Below are 22,766 nucleotides of genomic sequence, written 5' to 3' on the forward strand. Positions count from 1 at the left end.
TGCAAGCATTATTCATTACAATTAAAGTTCAAAGTAATGTATTACTGGTTACATTTTAAGTTGAGAAGTATATTTTTGTTGTTGACCCATGGCTTTTATGTATTGTAATGTGAGTCCCTTAAGCCTGATACGCTCTTGGTTCGCCACCCACATTCAACACAATGCAACTACACAGGAAATTGATATTCAGCCTCTCGCTGCTTGACTGAACATTTTATATCAAAGAGAAACCCCACTTTGATGTGTTACTGTGGCTGGAGATCTAAGACTGGAAAGTGTCAAATGAGTCTGATTGTGCAGAGCCGTTCGTGACGGGCCGCTGAGAAGCACATCATCATCTCGGTCCCGTGTGATGTTTGCTAATGCTGGAGCTTCTTCTGTCCAAAACAAACGCTCTGAAAGGACAGAAAAGAGATCTGTAATGAGCAGAACATCCACTTATGTGTAAGTGATTATTAGAAACTTCGGATTGGTGCAGAGTCATTATAGTAAACTAAAACCATTAAAAAAAGGTACTTCAAATAAAATGAAACATAAAAATGAAAAAAAAAAAAAAAAGTATTTTATTAAATGTAAGTAATTTTCATTAAGTTTAATTTTACTTAAAAATAACTAAAACTAAAACCGAAACTGAAATAAAAATTGAATATATTTTAGCAACTTCTAGACTTATTTTCAGTTAGTAACTTCTGTGCAAAAGTTATTTATTATAATTAAAGTTAGAAATTAATGTATTATTGGTTATATTTTAAATTGAAAAGTATATTATGGATTGAAATGAAATTAAATAATAAAAATCTTTAACATATTTTATTAAATGTTAATAATTTTTGTTAAGTTTAATTTTGATAAAATAACTAAAACTTAAACCGAAACTGAAATAAAAATTATTAAGAAAAATTATAAAAAGCAATAGATTTTAGCAATTTCTAGACTTATTTTGAGTTAGTAACTTTTGTGCAAGAATTATTTATTATAATTAATGTTAAAAGTAATGTATTATTGGTTTAATTTTAAATTGAGAAATATATTTTTGTTTGAAACAAAATGATTAAAGACCTTTAACATATTTTATTAAATGTTAATAATATTTGTTAAGTTTAATTTTGCTAAAATAACTAAAACTAAAACCGAAACTGAAATAACAATGAAATAGAAAATAAAAACATAAAAAGCAATATATTTTAGCAACTTCTAGACCTGTTTTCAGTTAGTAACTTCTGTACAAAAGTTATTTATTATAATTAAAGTTAGAAATGAATGTATTATTGGTTATATTTTAAATTGAGAAGTATATTATTGATTGAAATTAAATTAAATATTAAAAACTGTCAACATATTATTAAATGTTGATCATTTTCGTTAAGTTTAATTTTACTAAAATAACTAAAACTTAAACCGAAATAAAAATTAAATAGAAAAAAAAACATAAAAAGCTATATATTTTAGCAACTTCTAGACCTGTTTTCAGTTAGTAACTTCTGTGCAAAAGTTATTTATTATAATTAAAGTTATAAATAAATGTATTATTGGTTAAATTTTAAATTGAGAAGTATATTATTGATTGAAATTAAATTAAATATTAAACACTGTTAACATTTTTTTTAATATTAATAATTTTCATTAAGTTTAATTTTGCTAAAATAACTAAAACTAAAAACTAAAACCAAAAATTAAATAGAGAAAAGGCATAAAAAATAAATAGAGCACAGCAAAATTTAAAATGAAAGCACAAAATCTAAAAATAAAACCTAATTTAAACAGTTATTAAAAATATTGCAAAATGTTTTTTTTTAATTAATCTACTATTTACATTAATATTAATGCACATAATAAATCTGAATTTTGCAATAAAGTTTTGTAATTAAATTTTGTAATATAAGAACCATCCAGTGTTATTTTAGTTTTTTTTAGTATCATTGTTATTTTTTAATAATCATTTGAATTTTTGATATTTTCTGCTTTATTTTAATTTTTGTTGAAGTAACAGTTGTTTTGTCATTGTTTTTTAAATGTCTATATGGCTTTATTAATTGTTTGTTGTGCTTTCACTGCAAAAAAGTTCTTCCTCAGTATTTTTGTCTTGTAAATATTTGAACTTTCATGACTCAAGATACAATTACATGAAAAGCAAAATGTCTTAGATATTAAGTTGTTTTCTTAAATTTCTTAAAATTAAGAGTTTATGCTTTAAACAAGAACAATTTTCCTAGTTTTAAGCAAAAACTCTCTTAATTGTGATACATTTTTCACAACCTATTTTATTTCAGTAGTCTAATATATTTTTCATTGAACCAGCATATTCAAATAATTACTAAATTTATCATTTTAAAACTGTCTCTATAAGAAGGTGATCAAAATTCATGTTGATTTCATGTTGACATGCCTTAAAATGTCTGAATGGCATTGCTTTAGAAAATATCAAAGCAAGTGTCATTTTATGATCATGCATGCAGTGACATTCAGACATTAGATGCGGCTTAATGTTCAAATACTTTTAGGGCTGCCTTATATGAATGCCTATGAAAAAAACTATCCTAAACTATTGCAAAACCATAAAAAGAAATGAAAATGTGATGAGCCTGTCATTAATACATAATGCATTTATGAAGCTGTTTCACATCAGATGTGCTCGTAGCCTGAGAACTCAGCGTAATGTTTTAAAGTCATAAACCTCAGTCTTTCCACTTGAATCCAATGATCCAAAACTCATGGAAATGTCAGAATATTTTACCCTGAAGAAACAGCGTTTTATCCAGAAAAAAGTAAGGCTAAAAGAACAACTTCAAAACGTCATAATATACTTTTGATATTGACAGGAGTTTGATGTAAAGATGATTTATGGTTGAAAATGTTCATGTTGCATTAATGTCACGACAAGTAATTGATGGCGATGTTCTTTAAAGGAATAGTTCACCCAAAAATGAAAGTTTGCTGAATGCTGATGAGTTTCCTCATCAGATTTGGAGAAATGTGTCATTCCATCACTTGCTCACTAACAGATCCTCTGATGTGAATGGGTGCCGTCAGAATGAGAGTCCAAACAGCTGATAAAAACATCACAATAATTCACAAGTAATCCACACCACTCCAGTCCATCAATTAACATCTTGAGAAGACAAAAGCTGAAACAAATCCATCTTAAAGATGTTTTTAATAAAATACGAGTCTATAATCCATAATAACACCTCCTCCAGTTAAACAAAACAAAACAAAAAAATCTATCTCATGTTGTCTCTCACATCAAAATCAAGGCACATTTTTGTTTAGAGCTGTTTTGGACTGTTTTGATCTGTGCAGATTTCTCTCTTGATTCAGACCAGACCACTTTTTCACTTGAGGAAGCGTTATGATTGATTACAAACTCGTATTTTAGTTAAAAATGTCTGGATCGTTTCAGCTTTTGTCTTCACAAGATGTGAACTGATGGACTGGAGTGGTGTGGATTAATTGTGGGTTATTGTGATGTTTTTATCAACTGTTTGGACTCTCATTCTGACGGCACCCATTCACATCCATTGGTAGGCAAGTGATGCAATGCTACATTTCTTAAAATCTGATGAAGAAACAAACTCATTTACATCTTGGATGGCCTGAAGGTGAGAACATTTTTAACAAACGCTCATTTTTGATTGAACTGTTCCTTTAAGAGACTAAAACAAGAACTTTCTGAGTTTAAAATGAGTTCAACTTTATGCACAGCATCTGTGACACGGCTGATTAACACAGAAAATCATTTTGAGAACATCTCATAAACTATCTCAGCAAATTAGGCCACGTTGATGCTACACGCTGGAAGTTTTTCCCAGAATGTTTTTGGTTATTTCGGGCCACTTGGGGATCCTGGATCCGATGCGCATCAGATTCACTGTGTGACCTCAGTGTGAACCGTCACATTAACATTCATGCATTTTTCCAGCATCACAAGTTACTTCATCGTTCACAGCCGGAGCACCTATACGCTGGAAAATAGTGAAAGAAAAGACATGAAAGCAGCAAGCAAAGGAATTCAGCGGGAGCTGTGAGATTTCATTGATACTGGGGGAAACACTTCAGCTGAAGAAAAACTCCAGGGAACGAATCACAGTTTTAGCAAATTAGTTTTGCAGTCTGCGATTACCTAAAGTTCTCTTGTATTTGCAGAAATGCATGTGACCGCAGAGGTTTGGAAAACATAAGCAGGTTGTTTCAGCACGGGTGGAATCACGCTGATTGTAGATGTGAAGTAGTACAAGATCTGAGCCAAAAAAATCGAAACGGAGCATTAGGGGCTGTAATGGGAACACAGAGAGATGGCAGAACTTCAGACGAACTCTGTTAGATGAGCTGCATCTGACTAGACCTCCTGCAAGAGGCCGTTTTGTTAACACCCACATTTCATCATATTTTACTAAACTGAAAAATATTCTGAAACAAACACAAGAAGTCAAAACTTCTAACATGTCAGATAAATAAATGTTTTTGAACTTGCTCACCTCTGCAGTGAATGGGTGCCGTCAGAATGAGAGTCTAAACAGCTAATAAAAACATCACAGTAATTCACAAGTAATCCACACCATTCCAATTCATCAGTTAACATCTTGTGAAGCCAAAAGCTGCATGTTTGTAAGACACAAATCCATAATTAAGACGTTTTAATTAAAATAAGTGTCCATTATCCATAATAACGCTTCCTCCAGTGAAAAAGGAAAAAAGTCTGGTCCAAATCAGGAGAGAAATCTGCATATATCAAGCACCGTTTACAAGCCAAAACAGCTCTAAATATGTGGCCGGATTTTGATGTATTTTCACTGGAGTAAGCATTATTATTGATTATGGACACGTATTTTAGTTAAAAACGTCTTAAGGATGGATTTGTTTCAGCCTTTGTCTTCTCAAGATGCTAACTGAAGGAATGGAGATTGCTTGTGGATTACTGCTGATGTTTTGATCAGCTGTTTGGACTCTTATTTTGATGGCACCCATTCACTGCAGAGGATCCATTGGTGAGCAAGTGATGGAATGATACATTTCTCCAAATCTGATGAGGAAAAAAACCCCAAATACATCATTAAAACATTTTTAACTAAAATACGAGTCCATAATCCATAATAATGCTTCCTCCAGTGAAAAAGAGGTCTGGTCTGAATCATTAAAGAAATCTGCACAGATCAAACATCATTTACAAGCCAAAACAGTTCAAAACATCTCTATTTGAGACATCAATATGTGGGATTTTGATGTGAGAGACAACAGGAATGGACTTTTTCACTGGAGTAAACGTTATTATGGATTATGAATTTGTATTTTAGCCGGAAAATTATGCATTATGTCTTGATGGATTTGTTTCAGCTTTTGTCTTCTCAAGATGTTAACTGATGGACTGGAGTGGTGTGGATTACTTGTGGATTATTATGATGTTTTCATCAGCTGTTTGGACTCATTCTGATGGCACCCATTCACTGCAGAGGATCCATTGGTGAGCAAGTGATGGATTGATACATTTCTCCAAATCTGAAGTAATAAATCCCTCAAGATATTTTTAACTAAAATACGAGTCCATAATCCACAACAATGCTTCCTCCAGTGAAAAAGTGGTCTGTTCTGAAACTGGAGAGAAATATGCACAGATCAAACACTGTTTACAAGCCAAAACAGTCCAAAATGTGTCTAAACCAATATGTATGTGGATTTTGATGTCAGAAACAATAGGAATTTGACTTTTTCACTTGAGGGAGCATTATTATGGGTTTTGTATTTTAGCTGGAAAATGATGCATTATGTCTTAATGATGGACTTGTTTCAGCTTTTGTCTTCTCAAGATGTTAACTGATGGACTGGAGTGGTGTGGATTACTTGTAGATTATTGTGATGTTTTAATCAGCTGTTTGGACTCTCATTCTGACGGCACCCATTCACTTCCATTGATGGAATGCTACATTTCTCCAAATCTGATAAAGAAACAAACTCGTCTACATCTTGGATATTCTGAGAGTGAGTACATTTTTAGCAAATTTAAATTTTTGGGTGAACTATTCCATTAATTGATAACAAGGTGTCTGTTGTGTAGTTAACTACAGCAAATGAAGCGACAGGCACTTTCGTACAGTATTCTCAAATGAATTAGCATAACATATCAGCAGAGTATTTGCCTCGAACGCTCCTGTGGGTTATGAAGGGAATGAAAGAATGTCTTCTTCAAAGTAGTCACACATTAAAGACATCTAGCCTGAATTTTCTGCTTTAAAACCGGTAGCATGTTCTGTTCTATTCTAGTTGATTTGTAGCAGGGAGAATATAAATTAAAATTCACATGAACGCTGTAAGTAGAATCCAAACAGAATGGAGACGCGTGATAGATGCTGTACAGTGGAAAATGTTTATTTGAGAAACATTGCGGCACAGATGATAAGACCACCTTCTGCTAAACTGCAGGACTCTGCAATTGATTTTTAGAGACATGTTTTGGATTTTTATTTTTTTAAAGAATTTCCATTGGCAATCACAGATGTTTTCAAAACGCAGTAAATAAGAGACTGAACTATAAAGCTAGAAATAAACTCTAGTAGAAAACTAAAACCCCAGAAATGGTATATATATATATATATATATATATATATGTATGTATATATACACACACACACCGCTCACAAGTGGGATCAGTAAGACTTTTAATGTTAAAGTTAAAGAAGTCTTTTATGCTCATCAAGACTGCATTTCTTCGATCAAAAATACAGAAAAAAAAAAACAATAATACTGCAAAATGTTACTGCAATATAAAATAATGTTTTTTATTTTAATATACTTTTATAATATAATTTATTTCTGTGATGCAAAGCTGAATTTTCATCAGCTGTTACTCTAGTCTTAAGTGTCACATGATCCTTCAGAAATCTTTCCAATATGCTGATTTATTATTAGAATGATCAATGTTGGAAACAGTTGTGCTGCCAAATATTTTTTTGGAACATGTGATTCCTGTGAACTTTTTTTCAGGATTTTTTGATGAATAACAAGTTAAAAAGAACTGCATTTATTCCAAAAATATATCTTTTCTAACACTGTAAATCTATGATATCACTTTTTATTAATTTAACACATCCTTGGTGAATAAAAGTATTATTTTCTTTAAAAAAATAAAGAAAGAAAGAATAAAAATTTACTGACCCCAAAGTTAGAAAAAATATTTCTATTTTAAATAAATGATGTTCTTTTAAACTTTTATTCATCAAAGAATCCTTAAAAAAAGTATCACAGATTCCAAAAAATGTTAAGCAACACAACTGTTTCCAGCACTGATAATAAATCAGTATATTAGAATGATTTCTGTGATCATGTGACACTGAATACTGGAGTAATGATGCTGAAAAATTCTGCTTTGATCACAGAAATAAATTTGATTTTTAATGTATATTAAAATAGCAGAACGTTATTTTACATCGTAATAATATTTCACAATATAACTGTATTTCTGTACATATAATTACTAAAATTACCAAAACTTTAATTTAAATTACCTAAAATTAAAATTAATTTAATAGTATTTCAGTGATACTAAAACACTGACCCCCTATGCAAACAGACACAAATACTTTTTGTTTTTGTTTTTTCCTTTCTTTTTTTCACATTGCAATCCATAAGTGGACCTTATGGGGAAAATAAAATGAAATGCCCCCTTTAAATTCTGTGAGAATCTCCTGTGAAAAACTCACCTGTGTTTCGCTTGCGGGCATCGGATGCATTTATCTGTGATAAACTGCCCATTTCTTGGCGCTGCAATTTTAGACAGCAATTTTTTAATGGAGACCTTTAGGAAACACACAGCACTCATTCATTCTGAGACAAAAGAGCAAATATATGAATGCGTGGCCTATTGCATTTACCTAAATCAATTTGTATGCACAACATACTAGATCGACAAACACACAGTGGTATGTGAAAGCAGGGCTGGGAAAATATTCATAATTTAAGGTTTGGCTCTCTTGCATGAGTTTATTAAATTAGTCACACAGGATGTTGAACAGGAATTTGAATGACAGGAAATCAGTGAAACAACAACAGAACATAATTACACCATTAATTTTTTGACTAATTATGCCTATTCATTCCCTAATATGTAGAAAACATTTCTTTCTGGCTAGATTTATTGTTTATCTAAACTATTCAATAGTGCCAAAACAATTAGCTATCAAAACAGATTTTAATTTTAAGGTAAAAATGTCACCACATTGTTTTCAGATTTATAAACTCTGAAAATATTCATGCAGTATTGAATAATATACTAAAACTTTTACCAATTCAAATTGAAAATGCACATCCTGCTTGAGCTGAATTCAGTGATTGTCAGTTCTGTGTGCCGCACACACACACGCACCTGTATAAAGGCAGCTCATGGCCAAACATCAACTTTATGTTTTCTGCAGTTTTTCTTAAAGCAGATTTGTATCAGGCGGTAAAGCTGCTGTTGTCAGGAGTGTCAGAAGCAAACATATTCTCTGTTCTGCACAGCTAACTGAACTTTTGCCTCTGTTCCATTAAATCCCAGCAGGCACTGGGGCTCTAGAAGGCAACGCAGGTTGCCAGTAGTTTCAGTTTATTGTCTAATGATCCCTGAACCTCAAACCATACAGGACCTTGATCTGCTCCCGCTCAAGGCCGTCCGGCACACTGTCACACCAGTCCTAAACGCATACACACACACACACACACACACACAAAATACAGACAGAAAGAATAATTCATTCAGTAATGAAAGTTCACCTTTATGTTGTTCCAAAACTGTATGCCTTTATTCTTTAGAACATAAAAAACGGGTCAAAAATGCTTTATGAATGCATATACAGTTGAAGTCAAAAGTTTACATACACCTTGCAGAATCTGCAGAATGTTCATTATTTTACCAAAATAAGAGGGATCACACAAAATGCATGTTGTTTTTTTTATGTTGTACTGACCTAAATAAGTGACCCCGTTCAAAAGTTTACATACACTTGATTCATAATACTGTGTTGTTACCTGTTTTTTTGTTTAGTGATAGTTGTTTATGAGTCCCTTGCTTGTCCTGAACATTTAAACTGCCCACTGTTCTCCAGAAAAATCCTTCAGCTCCCACAGACACTTTGGTTTTTCAGCATTTTCATGTATTTGAACCAAAAACTGAAGGACTGATATGCAGCTATTACAGAAGGTTCAAACGCTCCCTGATGCTCCAGAAGGAAACACGATGCATTAAGAGCCGGGGGGTGAAAACTTTTGAATTTGAAGATCTAGGTAACGTATTTAACTTTTGTCTTCTGGGAAATATATAAGTATCTTCTGTAGCTTCTGAGGGGCAGTACTGAATGAAAAAAATGTGATATTTAGGTAAAATAAGAAAAATGTACACAAACCTGATTATGGTCAAAAGTTTTCACCCTCTGGCTCTTAATGCATCGTGTTTCCTTCTGAAGCATCAGTGAGCGTTTGAACCTTCTGTAATAGTTGCATATGAGTCCCTCAGTTGTTCTCAGTGTGAAAAGATGGATCTCAAAATCATACAGTCATTGTTGGAAAGGGTTCAAATACACAAAAACGCTGAAAAACCAAAGAATTTGTGGGACCTGAAGGATTTTTCTGAAGAACAGCAGACAGTTAAACTGTTCAGGACAAACAAGGGACTCTTGAACAACAATCACTAAACAAAAACACAGCAGTGCATCATTCAAGTAACAACACAGTTTTAAGAATCAAGTGTCGGGGGTCTTTTTTACCAATTCAACTCTTATTTTCTCTTGTGATCTATATGTAAACATATTTTATGTGAAATATCTTATTCAGGTAAGTACTAAATAAACAACAACATGCATTTTGTATAATCCCTCTTATTTTGGTAAAATAATGAATATTTTGCAGATTCTGCAAGGTGTATGTAAACTTTTGACTTGAACCGTATATGTGTGTGTGTTTATAATATAATAAACTCCATACAGTGTCACGCTGCATTAAAGGAGATCTATTATTCCCTTTTTGCAATATGTAATATAAGTCTCAGGTGTCCCCAGAATGTCTCTGTGAAGTTTCATCTCAAAATACCCCACAGATCATTTATAATATCATTTTGAAAATGCCTATTTTGAGTGGAAGCAGAAACACTGTTTTCATGCATGTCTCTTTAAATGCAAATGAGCTGCTGCTTCCTGCCCCCTTTTCCAGAATAGAGCTGTGCCTTTACAGCTCAGATACTCAGCCAAAAAACATCAGTTTGGTTTTAATTATCATGTCTGTCACATTGAAATCATGCGTTTTAAACCATATCAGTTTAAACTTCTGATATAGGGTTTTCTGAGCGCATACATCCAAAGCACACGCACAAAGCGGCTGTCACACGGCATGTGAGTACTAAACTAAGTTTTCTTTCAAGTCTTATTGCGCTTAAACTTTCAAATACACGCAAGTTTATGTTTAAAAACACAGAGGAGTTACAAAAACAGTCGGTTAGTTGTCAGTTCCAGGTCTCGACCTGCTGGTTGAGAACCGATGACTTACATAATAATTCTAGTTTGAAAAGACATTTCTTATGTCTTGCGTTGCACTTAATGAAAGTGAAATGTAAGCGCACAGAAAGTGGCTGTCACATGGCATGTGAGAACTAAACTAAGTTCTCTTTCATGTCTTATTGCACTTAAACGGTCAAATACACACAAGTTTGTTAAAAACACACAGGAGTTACAAAAACTGTCGGTTTATGTCTGTGAATGTAAACAGTTGGGAAAGAAATTGTATGTTTATATTAGATCTGTGTGGCAGCAGCGTATTATACAGTAAGTCAATAAACTTCCAGATTGAGGGGCGGCAATATTATAATAAGATCCCCTTTATACGCCAAGTGGGGAGCGAAATCTGAGCGGCTTGTTTTTCACAAGCTTACAGAGAAAGGCTTACCAAAAACAAAAAAATTACTGGGTTGTTCTTTTTCACATTTTCTAGGTTGAGAACATGGAAAAAATCACTCATTTTGCCTAATTCTGTGTTTTTTCAGACAAACACTTCTCTGTAAGCATAAAACTACAAAGACAGCAAGCAAAAGGTACAAAATCACTTCATTTCACCTTTTTCTTTGCAATATTTTAATGCCAATTACTCGTTTTGTCATGTTTATCTTTTGATCTTTTATCAAAAGTAGCACAATTTCCCAGGAATGACCTGAAAATATCTATGTGAATACTTTATTTTCATACTTGAGTAGTTTCAAAGAGAGACCTACTTTAATGATCATCAGAGGGAGGAGAAACTCGTACAAGACACATTTGAAAAACTCTCAGTAAATGGCAAATAAATCAAGCTGGAACAGGTTTATTTAGTGTCAAACACACAGTAGTATTTGTGGTTCACAGAGGGTTTTGCTTCAGATTTTATCTAGTAAAACTGAAGCATTTCTCTCTTTTAATCATCCATAAGTCTGTTTATTTGGCTATCATAACTCTGCATGATTATGTAGTTAGTTGTCAGTTTTAGGTCACAACCTGCTGGTTTGAGAACCGATGACTTACATAATAATTCTAGTTCGCAAAGGCAATATTATGTCTTGCCTTGCACTTAACGAAAGACCTCCCGCTCTTTAATTAAAGGTAATGATATTGTCTGGGACTCTAATGGAGGATGATGGATATGATGCCCTGCTGTTTGATGAACTGTGCGTCATATATAATATCTAATAATTGCACAGATGATAAGGTCATTTCTCTTGATGATAAACATAAAAGGACACCGTTTCCATAGATGATATGTTAGATTTGGCTGTTTTTAGTCCAAAAATTAGATCCTTGGTGCTGTTTCCTCTTCCTGCAAGCCCCAAAATTTTGATCCTTGATCAAAATTGCTGGTCGACCGCAAACCGACCCCTGCTGACGGTGAAAATAACAGTGCTTAGGGAAGCCGAGGTCCGTCCCACCACTGCTGGATTCGAGGAGAAGCTCTCATCCCGCTTCTGGCCAAACCGGGCCCTGATACATAATAGACAACGCTAGGGCTGGAGGAGACGAAAGATTCAGTGACCGAAGAAAATGTAGAGGGAAAAAAACAGTAATAAGTTTCAGCGCTCGCCGCGTTTCGCCAGCCTTAACCTCGAGGGGACGTCGCCAACCGCATGTAGAAATGGAGAGAGGGGAAAAATATGTCCTATAACCAAGCAAATGAAAGAGGGAACATCATTTAGACCATATTCAAGTAGCAAAACTACTTGTTTACCCTCTTTGCCGCGAGACATCGTGGATGAAAACAGATCCATTTTCCAGGAAATCGCTGGGAAATTGCAGGACCGCTGTGTTAGATCATATTGCCCGATACCTGGGTCTAGTTTTCACTGCCATCATCTCCCAAAAAAAGGCATCACAGGCTTGTAGATTATGATGTTTACTAGAGCTCATGTGGGCAGATTGGTGGACTGCACTTGTTTCAACTGAAAAGTCATGTGAATAAGAGTTTTTCTAGGAAAGAAACAGACTTGGAAAAAGAATTCAATATTTTGCTGTAATTACTGGCACACAAAGTTAGATCATAGAAAAAAGGCACTAAAGCCCCCACACAGTGTCCTTTCATGTAAATATCAGGCTTTCCTAATAATAATTAATCATAAAATTATTAAATTAAATAATAAATATATATCCATATAAATAAATATTTTAATTATTTACATGCATTTCATATGACCATTAACGGCATCAGAGTACTGTAAAAATTCTAACATGTTAAATGAACTTGAAGTAAATATTTTAGATCAAATGCCGGGTCTGATTTGACCTCCTGAAGTGGATAAACAACCAATTTAGATGTTTCAGCATCTCCTTTCACTGACATTTTCTGAAAAAGAAGGCCAACTTTTCTGTGAGAGTTTCAAGCTCTGTTTTGTACTCTGTAGAAAGTGCCAGCTGTCGTCGACAGGATTTGCATTCCTTAAAAAAGTGGTTTCCGCTGAGTGCTTTCACTTGTGCTGTTCTTAAGGTGAAATTGCTTTCCTGGCACGTCCTGCCCACCATCTTCAACCACCTACAATAGCTAATGTTTTTTTCCCCGGGCAATTACTTCACTCACACCCACTTATATTAATATATGCATGTGTTTTTGATACTGGAGAATGCTGACTTTTTTGGATTAGACAGTGCAAAAAAAAAAATCGGAAACTGCACCAAATTGTATTTTGAATGTGCATTTCACAGTATAAATGTGCAAAGCTTAATTCGCTCTCTCAGTATTTCCAAACATTTGTTGCTGATAGTGAACTCTAATAAATAATGCCAGAAATACATTTTAGGATGATCAAAAGAGACAAGAGGTTTGATGTGTGGGCGTTGCACACAAACATAAAGGCAGATGAATGCAAGCTTGCATTTCATTGCATTTCAAAAATAAGAAATACTGCCTTGGCAACCAACATATGTTACGGAGTTGCTGGTGCTGGATGGAAGACAGGATACGACGTACGACACAAATCTTATTTTAATCACTTCCAAGAGGAACTGGCAGGAACACAGAGCGATATCCACACACGTAGAAACACACTAATCAACAATATGCAACAATAAAGACCGACCGGGAACTAAACACAAGGAGGAACTTAAATACACAAACTAATCAGAACATACCCAGGTGAGGACAATGAAACACTCAGGAAGAAACAAGGAGGGCGTGACTAGGGTGACGAGAGGGCTGAGTCCAGGGAGCACATGGTGAAATCACAACATAAACACACGATGACAATAAGGATACGTGACATTACCCCCCTCCCGGTAGGTGCGTCCCGCACCGTAACAATACAACTAGGGAGGGAGGGTGGGCGCCCTGGAGGCTGATACGGGACAGGAACATTGTAGCCAGGGAAAGCCTCCAGGGCAGATCAGGGAGCCATGGCGGATCAGGGAGTTCAGGAGGGCATGGCCGGACAGACAGTTCAGGTGGCCATGGCGGGTCTGGGGGCTCAGGCGGCCATGGCCGGGTAAACCGTTCAGGTGGCCATGTTGGATCTGGGGGCTCAGGAGGCCATGGCCGGGTAAACAGTTCAGGTGGCCATGGCGGGTCTGGGGGCTCAGGAGGCCATGGCCGGGTAAACAGTTCAGGTGGCCATGGCGGGTCTGGGGGCTCAGGAGGCCATGGCCGGGTAAACAGTTCAGGTGGCCATGGCGGGTAGCCCCCCCCCAAAATTTTCTTGGGGGAATTTACAGTACTGCCAGCCGTAGGGAGCGCTGGATGAGGTGCTGGCTCAGGAGGTCGCGCTGAAGGAGGAGCCGGCTCAGGAGGGCGCGCTGAAGGAGGAGCCGGCTCAGGAGGGCTAGCTGAACAGAGCTCCGGCTCTGGAGGGCGAGCTGGTCAGAGCTCCGGCTCAGGAGGGCGAGCTGGGCAGAGCTCCGGCTCTGGAGGGCGAGCTGGGCAGAGCTCCGGCTCTGGAGGGCGAGCTGGGCAGAGCTCCGGCTCTGGAGGGCGAGCTGGGCAGAGCTCCGGCTCTGGAGGGCGAGCTGGTCAGAGCTCCGGCTCAGGAGGGCGAGCTGGGCAGAGCTCCGGCTCTGGAGGGCGAGCTGGGCAGAGCTCCGGCTCTGGAGGGCGAGCTGGGCAGAGCTCCGGCTCTGGAGGGCGAGCTGGACTTTGTCTTGGCTTATGAGAAGCACCAGGAACTTGACTCAGGAGATGTAGCCGTGACGTGACTTGACTCAGCCGTGACGTGACTTGACTCAGCCGTGACGTGACTTGACTCAGCCGTGACGTGACTTGACTCAGCCGTGACGTGACTTGACTCGGGGAACACAGCTACAACTTGACTTGACTCAGGAAGGCTGGGCGGAACCAGCGGAGGGTTAAGAAGGCTGGGCGGAACCAGCGGAGGCTCAGGAAGGCTGGACGGAACCAGCGGAGGCTCAGGAAGGCTGGACGGAACCAGCGGAGGCTCAGGAAGGCTGGACGGAACCAGCGGAGGCTCAGGAAGGCTGGACGGAACCAGCGGAGGCTCAGGAGAATTAGGGGAGATAATAGGAGCAGTGAACTCCAGTGGGATTGCCCTGTCCATAATGTTCATTTCAGCAATCATGACTGGGGACTCAGGCCTGGGGGCCATCTTGGCTTGGGGCTCAGGAACGGAGGCCATCTTGGCCGGGGGCTCAGGAACGGAGGCCATCTTGGCCGGGGGCTCAGGAACGGAGGCCATCTTACGTGCAGATTCTGGCGTGGCGGCCATCTTGCGAGCAGACGCTGGCGTGGCGGCCATCTTGCGAGCAGACGCTGGCGTGGCGGCCATCTTGCGAGCAGACGCTGGCGTGGCGGCCCGAGGGACAGGGCTCTGGGCGGTGGCCGGCGGATTAGAGCGCGGGGATGAGGCCAGCCGCATCGGGCTGAGGACAGCGGCGGAACTTCGGAGGAGGATAGGAGATTTGGGACTGGGCAGGCGTCTTGAGTCGTTGGTACGGTATGTGGGGGCTCTTGGCTCAGGATGAGCTGGCTCGATATACTGTGTCTCAGAGGGGACTGAATGACGAGACCCACCAATATTCTTTACTTCCTCTATTTCAAAATCTGAGCCATTTAAATAAAGAATAAGATTGAGAAGTTCACTTAAGGAGTAATTACAGGAGGGAGAATCACAACGAATAGTCTCGTAACTCAGCCCCATCAGAAACACAGCGCCGAGAGAGGCATCGGGCCAACCCACCTGATCGGATAGCTCAATGAAATCCTCCACATACCGCTCCAACTCCCGGTCGCCCTGCCGCAGTCTCCACAGTCTTTCCTCAGCCCGATCCATAGTGTGGTCGGTCTTTCTGTTACGGAGTTGCTGGTGCTGGATGGAAGACAGGATACGACGTACGACACAAATCTTATTTTAATCACTTCCAAGAGGAACTGGCAGGAACACAGAGCGATATCCACACACGTAGAAAATTAATTTATTTTTAATAAATTTATTTAAAGAAAAGGTAATTGCTTTTTTAACACAATTCTGACCTTATTTCTCACAATTCCAGGTTTATATTTTGCTTTGTTCACCATGGTAATTTTTTTTTTCACACAACTGAGAGTTTATATCTCACAATTCTCATCATTTTAAAATTATTTGTCTTGGTTCTGAGTTCTGCAATTTTGTGTTTATATCTCACAATTTGGAGTTTTATATACATTCTTATATACTTAATGTGTCCTTATCAATATCCAGTGACTGCTAAATTGTCCCTAGCAATAATTATAAACTAAACAATTATTTGTGTAACCACTGTTGTTCTGCTGTTTTGTTCATCTGACTATCACACTATATAGACTAATATATCGACTAATTCAATTATATACAACAATAATTTCTCAAATATGTATTACAATATATTAATAAATTGTACACTAGCAACGACCAAATCAAAAGATCCATTTATTCATTGTCGAATTTCGACATCACTTGTAATAATTTAGTGATGGGTGAAACGGAGTTTTTCGAAGCTACGAAACAATTAAACCTTTGCACCGCAAAATGATTCACTGTTCCGAAGCGCTCGATCGGATCGCGCATCGCGAATCATTGGATTCAGATAGGGACTTAAATTCGCGTGTCGCGAATCATTTGATTTAGATCGGAATTTCGGAGCGGATTTGCGAATTATTTGACTAACATCGTGTCCACACTGGACGCGATAGTTGTCTCGCGTCGCGCCGCAACAGCTAAAGTCTAGCTGTGTCCGAAATCGCTCACTCGTTCCCTCATTCACTAATCCCTATAAAGTGAATGGCCGTTGAGTGGACTATATCAGAAGGAGTGAACGAAATGAAGTGAACGGATTCGGACGGTGACGTATACGCTTCGCATGAGACTTATTTGAGCTGTTGCAAAGAGACATCTTTGTCACATATGTACTTTTATATTACATGTACCTTATTTTAGAAAATAATAATAATAATAGCCATAACACTTTTACTTTATATTGTAATTATACATACCTCCGCGTCAGCTATGGTTTCATAAATGGTCATTTGTTTTGAAATGCTTATATGTTCATAATCATTAAATACTATTAAATAAACTGTGAACAAAAATAAATACACATTAACACGTTCAGTTTTTTATGTATTTATTGTTTTTGTAGTATCTTGGAATTCTCCCGAGAAGCGTAATATGCCAGTGGTCGTACAGCGCCCTCAGGCGACCGTTAATTTTACAGAATGAAAACGCTACCAACGAACATTTTTAAATATCCACCAAATTATCCTAATTTTTTGTAAATTAACAAATATGCTACCTCAGTAAATTAGTAAAATATTAAACTGAGTTAATGCCTATTTAATATATTTTGATATAAATAATGCGTGAAATAAACATTGAAGCAGAAATAGTAAAGATGTAAACGGCATCTCTCATTCAAACTCGCTCGATCCCGCTCTCTCTTCCAGCTTGTCAGTTCTCCGCATTGGATTGTGGGATATAGTGCTTCAGCGAGTGTAAATCGTTTGTACACTCGAAATCAGAATGCACTGTGGGTAAAAAGTAGTGAATGAATGTAGGGAATGAAGTCGTTTACTCAGAATTCGGACATCACTACAAAATGGCTGACACCTGATATAGTGCACTATATAGTGGATAGGGAGCGGTTTCGGACACAGCTTCTGTCTACACTGTACACTACAAGGCGACCGTTGCAAATCATTTGAACTTTGTGTGAGCACGTCATAAATAGAACGCGGCAGCAGTTTACTGTCGGGAATTTGTCGTGTCGCGGCGCGCGCGGCATCCAGTGTAGACAGCATCACTGATTACAATGGGTTCTACTGTATTTGGTCGCGCCGCGCCGTTCGCGTCTGGTGTAGACACGGTGTTAGATCGGAACTTCGCTTACCGCGAATTACTTCATTTACACGGGAACCATGGAGGAGGTTAGTGAATCTTTTGATTCAGATCGGAACGTCGGAGGGGGTTCGTGAATCATTTCGCGAAATTAATCATTCGCGATCCGCGCTCCGAAGTCCCGATCTGAAATGATCATTCGCGAATCATTATTCAGATCGGGACTACGGATCGCAAATCATTTGAATTAGCGTCCAATGTGCCCTATATGGTATTGAAATGTACTAGTATTACATAGAATTTAGGGTGGATGGTATGCACATTGGGACGCAGGATTAGATCGTAACTTCGGAGCGGGTTCGCGAATCGTTTGATTCAGATCAGAACTTCGGAGCACGAATCGCGAATCATTTGATTCAAATCGGGATTTTGAAGGGCATCACGAATCTTTTTTTCTGATTTCTTTTTTTTTTTCTTGTTTTTAATCAAATAATAGAAAACTTTAAACCATTAAGGCAGTACAGTTATTTTAAGAAAGAAAAAGAATGAATGATTGAAGGAATACACAAATACCAATCCAATAAGAAAATTAACCATGGTTTTATTATAGTAAAGTATTATACAGTTTTTACTGCTTTATAATGAACAGAACTTTAGTCTTCATGTACTTGTCTAGATTAACAAAAAAAGAGATTTAAACCCATATTTTTATGTATGTGCCATTTAGTAATCAGGAAATTTCTCTTTCGAGCAGTCAAACAATCCAAAGAAAACATCTTTAAAACAGAGAAAAAAGTCACCTAAAAATGACATTAAATGAACATTAAAAAATCTGACCAAAATGTCTCTGTGTGGGTACAACACAAGTGAATGAAGCTTCTTCGGAAGAGTGCCAAAAACAGCACTGGCTTCAATGTCTCACTTATGGATGTAATTATAATATAAGCTTTTTGTGAAATTTGGATGGACTCATTAATCTGTTTCTTGACCTCTTCATATTTAAGGAGAAATGTTTAGTTTTCAACGTCAGACATCGCTTGTTATGATTTTCAAGGGTGTAGAATTTAGTACCAATAATTTTGATCAAACAAATAAAAGTCTATTATCTGCTGTTATGTCCCCACCAATGCCAAAATCAAACATACGCCCTTGCTAAATAGTAAGATGTTTTTTAAATATTAAAATAAAATAGTACAAATATTTTTACTTTTTTTTTTTCCAAATATTTAAGAATTTGAAAAATGTAAATGTGCACATTGTAGAATTAACATTTTAGGTGGAATTATTTATTTATTTGAACAACAAGTTCCCAGCAAATTGTCGAAGACACAAGCGCTTTAAAATGTTATTTCATAGTGCATGTAGATATTGCGGTCTAATTAGCCGAGCGCGAGGGGGAAATGTGAAGGGAGTAATTGGCTTTGATGCTAAATTGTTGATGCAGCTTTCCCTGAAAATGTGAAGTTTGTTCCCCAGAGTGACCCTCAACCTGACACGCATGGAATAACAACAAAACTGCCTTGCACGTGCATGCAAAGGTGTCTCCCGCCTCCTTAGATAAGTGTTTTGTCATGTTGCATTCTGCTTGGCGCATCAGAACAAGGGTGCTGCGGCTTCTATTCCCCATGCAGTGACCTCCTTCTGTTTCTCTGCCCCCGTTGTGTTGTAGAAGCACTTCTGCCAAGGTGCTCATGTGAAATGAATGTTTATCAGTAAGACTATTTAAGCGATGGTGACCAGCGATTTCTACAGGAGATGCACTGTTGGATGCGAGCTTGGCCCGATGCCCGGGCGCTCTTTACTGCCCTGTATGTGTGATCGCATTAGGAGGCCAAAAACAAGACACTGAAAGCTCATCGTGCAGTGCACGCAGCAGCCATCGAGGCTTGATAAAGAAATGCCGCCTGCTCAGGGTACCTGGTAATGGGCAGTAAAGGCTGACAGGTCAGACATCATGTGATGGCCTATTATTAAATGTTTGCGTCATGAAGGACTGTGAATTGCTTTGTTGCAGTGGGCGTTTTTTTTTTTTTTTTTTTTTTTTTTTTTTGCTTTAGGTCCCTTGTAGCCTTTAAAGTCTGGGCTATTAAATGAGCATTTTGTCTTGATAAGAGTGGGCTTTTTGTGAAACACATTTAAATTATGTTCAAAGAAAAAAATACTCTGCTTTTGTCATTTTTGCAGCTTGACACTGGTTATTAGGCTATGGACTGTCACCGAACAGTGCAAAAATCCTTACCAAGGACGATAACTATAAAGATAATGTCTTGAAGAAAAACGTGTAGTTTGTTTGTAGTTTTGTATATTTGTGCACTTTTTGAAGCAGTGAATCAATTGAACCAGTTGCTTCATTAAATGATTCACTGCTTCGAAGCGTTCAAAACAACCCAGGCTCGTGGTACTGCTGGTGAAAACAGTGTAAATCCAAAACATGATGCCTTTTACAAACTTATTGCCAATATTTTCATAAAAGTTATTTAAATTTACTGTAGAATTAACTGTCGTTCATTTTAAAGGTTGTGTCAGATTTGTACGAATTTTTTTTCAGGGCTTGGCAAACTAAGTCAATTAGCAATAAATTAGTATTGTTATTTTTGTTTTATATATGCATTAGAATTAAAATGCATTACATTTATTATTATTATTAAAATAACCTACATAACAAAACGCCATCTAGCGGCTGAAACCAAAGTTTGACGTAAGGAAGCCTCCTTTGCGGAAATCAGGTGACTTGGCAAGTTTGATACAAGGTTCGAACCACTAATTTGGGAGGAAAGAAAAAGGTTTGTTAATGTTTTATGAAGCAGTGTTGCAAAAGCCTCGATCACCCTTTTCGCGGCACTTCGTACCCGATCACCAAACTTGTTCTAACGGACTTTTGGAAAGAAACAAGATTCTTTTGAAACTGTAATTTCCTACAGTACACTTCTTTAAAAATCGTTCTAATTCTTTGAGGCGAAGTTCACACTTATATAGCGAAACACGTTGGAAATCAAATGACTGACAGACTTTTATCCTCCGCTGATGACCGTTGAAAATATTGAATTTAAAAAACGCGCGAGAATTTAAACCTCAGCGCGCGCTTTGAATAAATAAAACATCAAAGTCCCCTTGCCTTAGCATGTTGCATCCTTTAGATAATTATATATAGATCTTTATTTAATTTCTGAACTATTTATCCACAGATCATGCCAATAAGACGAGCAAAGCATTTTGTCAAAAGGAGTTGTCCGTTCCGGAATTCCTGACAAGGAATCGCAAATGCACGCTGCACAAATTAATTTTGAGTTAGAGGAGCTTAAAGATGCTCTAATAATTTGAGGACGGGTGCTGTGCTGTTAATTTACTTTTTATTGGCACTCTGCATTAAACTGTAGTGCTTAATTACTCTTTTCTAGTAATCGGGCTGAACCTGAGGCTGCTGACTTTAACAGTACAGTGCAAATAATAATTAGGTCAATGGCACATTATTTTGGCCAGTGAACACTGAAATTGAAAGGGAAGTCTTTTTAAACATGTCCTCTGGCAGTGAGTCTATTTCTCCGTGCTGTTGAATTTAGTAAAAGAGGTAATTAGGCAGATAACAACAAATGTGAATTAATATGCACGCAAGATACATGTTACATGACTACAGTTTTGCGTTTAGTTTTCAATAATATGCATATATCATAGTATAAACATATTGCAATTGTGTTAGTTATTAAATTCAAGATGGCTCATTGCGTTGCATAGTTTTATTCATGTATGTTGCATTTGCAATATCCAAAATCAATGCATCAATATTAGGTTATTTATATATGTGACCCATAAACACAAAACCAGTCATAAATATGAATAAATAAGCTTTCCATTGATATACTAATATTTGGCCAAGATACAACTATTTGAAAATCTGGAATTTGAGGGTTAAAAAAATCACAATACTGAGAAAACCGCCTTTAAATTTGTCCAAATGAAGTTCGCAGCAATGCATATTACTAACCAAAAATTAAGTTTTGTGGAAATTTACCAAAATCTTCATGGAACATGATCTTTACTTAATATCCTAATGATTTTTGGCATAAAAGAAAAATCGATCTTTTTGGCTATTGCTACAAATATACCCCTGCTACTTAAGAGCACAGGTATATTTGTACTTAAGTCCAGGGGCCCATATGTAAAAGTGAAAAAACTTTATGACCGTTTTTTATTTTAGTGTCATTGTATTTTTACATTTGCGTTTTATTAATATTTTACATTCGTTTTTGTTTTTATATTTCCTGTTTTTATTTTCATTTTAAAGTTGTTGTAATTTTGCTGTGTTTTGTCGCTTTTTTATTATTATTTTTATTTCAGTTTTAGTTAGGCCTATTTTTAGTACACTGAGACGAGAAATGCTGCCTTGGCATAGGTGAAATAAAATAAGTTGGAGTGCTTTTTTATGTTTCATTTCATTTCAAATAACACAAAATTTGTTGTTCTAGTTTCAGATTACTATATAACTATAACAGTGCTATATGGAAGTAGTAGGTCTGTTTAAGTAACCTTGTTGATACTAAACAAATAAATACTTATGTATATGAATATTACCAAAATGCTTAAAAGTGTTTTTGATATGTAAGCATTGCTCAATCTTATAACCAAAAACCAATGCACAAAAGTAAATTGCGTGTGCTAACCAAGAGATTTTTTACTGAAATCGATTACGGCAATGGCGACAGACTCGAATCTTTTGAGTGAATTTCGAACCGAATCAAACTCACCAACTCAAACGCTTTTGCTACTCAAATCAAGTTTTATTCAGAGATGCTGATCAAAAACTTGCCATTGAAACGGAAGGGTTGCTTGGACGAAAAATCGAATTACGCGGGTTTTTTGCGAACTTGACCGAATTAAAATAGCATTGCAAATGCAATCATCACGCTATACGTTGTTGCTTTATTTATCACAAATATGCAGTGAATATGTCAACATATCGCCCAGCCCTGGATAAATGTGTAGAGTTCAGTCAATGATGGGTTAAATG

General features: G+C 36.8%; 1 protein-coding gene across 1 annotated transcript in view; it reads left to right on the forward strand.

Annotated features, from left to right (window-relative positions):
- Positions 1–22,766, forward strand: part of sntg2 (syntrophin, gamma 2) — a 116,386-nt gene that overhangs the window by 2,880 nt on the left and 90,740 nt on the right. The window lies entirely within an intron of this gene.

The sequence above is a fragment of the Labeo rohita genome, chromosome 17 (genome assembly GCF_022985175.1).
Source record: "Labeo rohita strain BAU-BD-2019 chromosome 17, IGBB_LRoh.1.0, whole genome shotgun sequence".
NCBI lineage: Eukaryota > Metazoa > Chordata > Actinopteri > Cypriniformes > Cyprinidae > Labeo > Labeo rohita.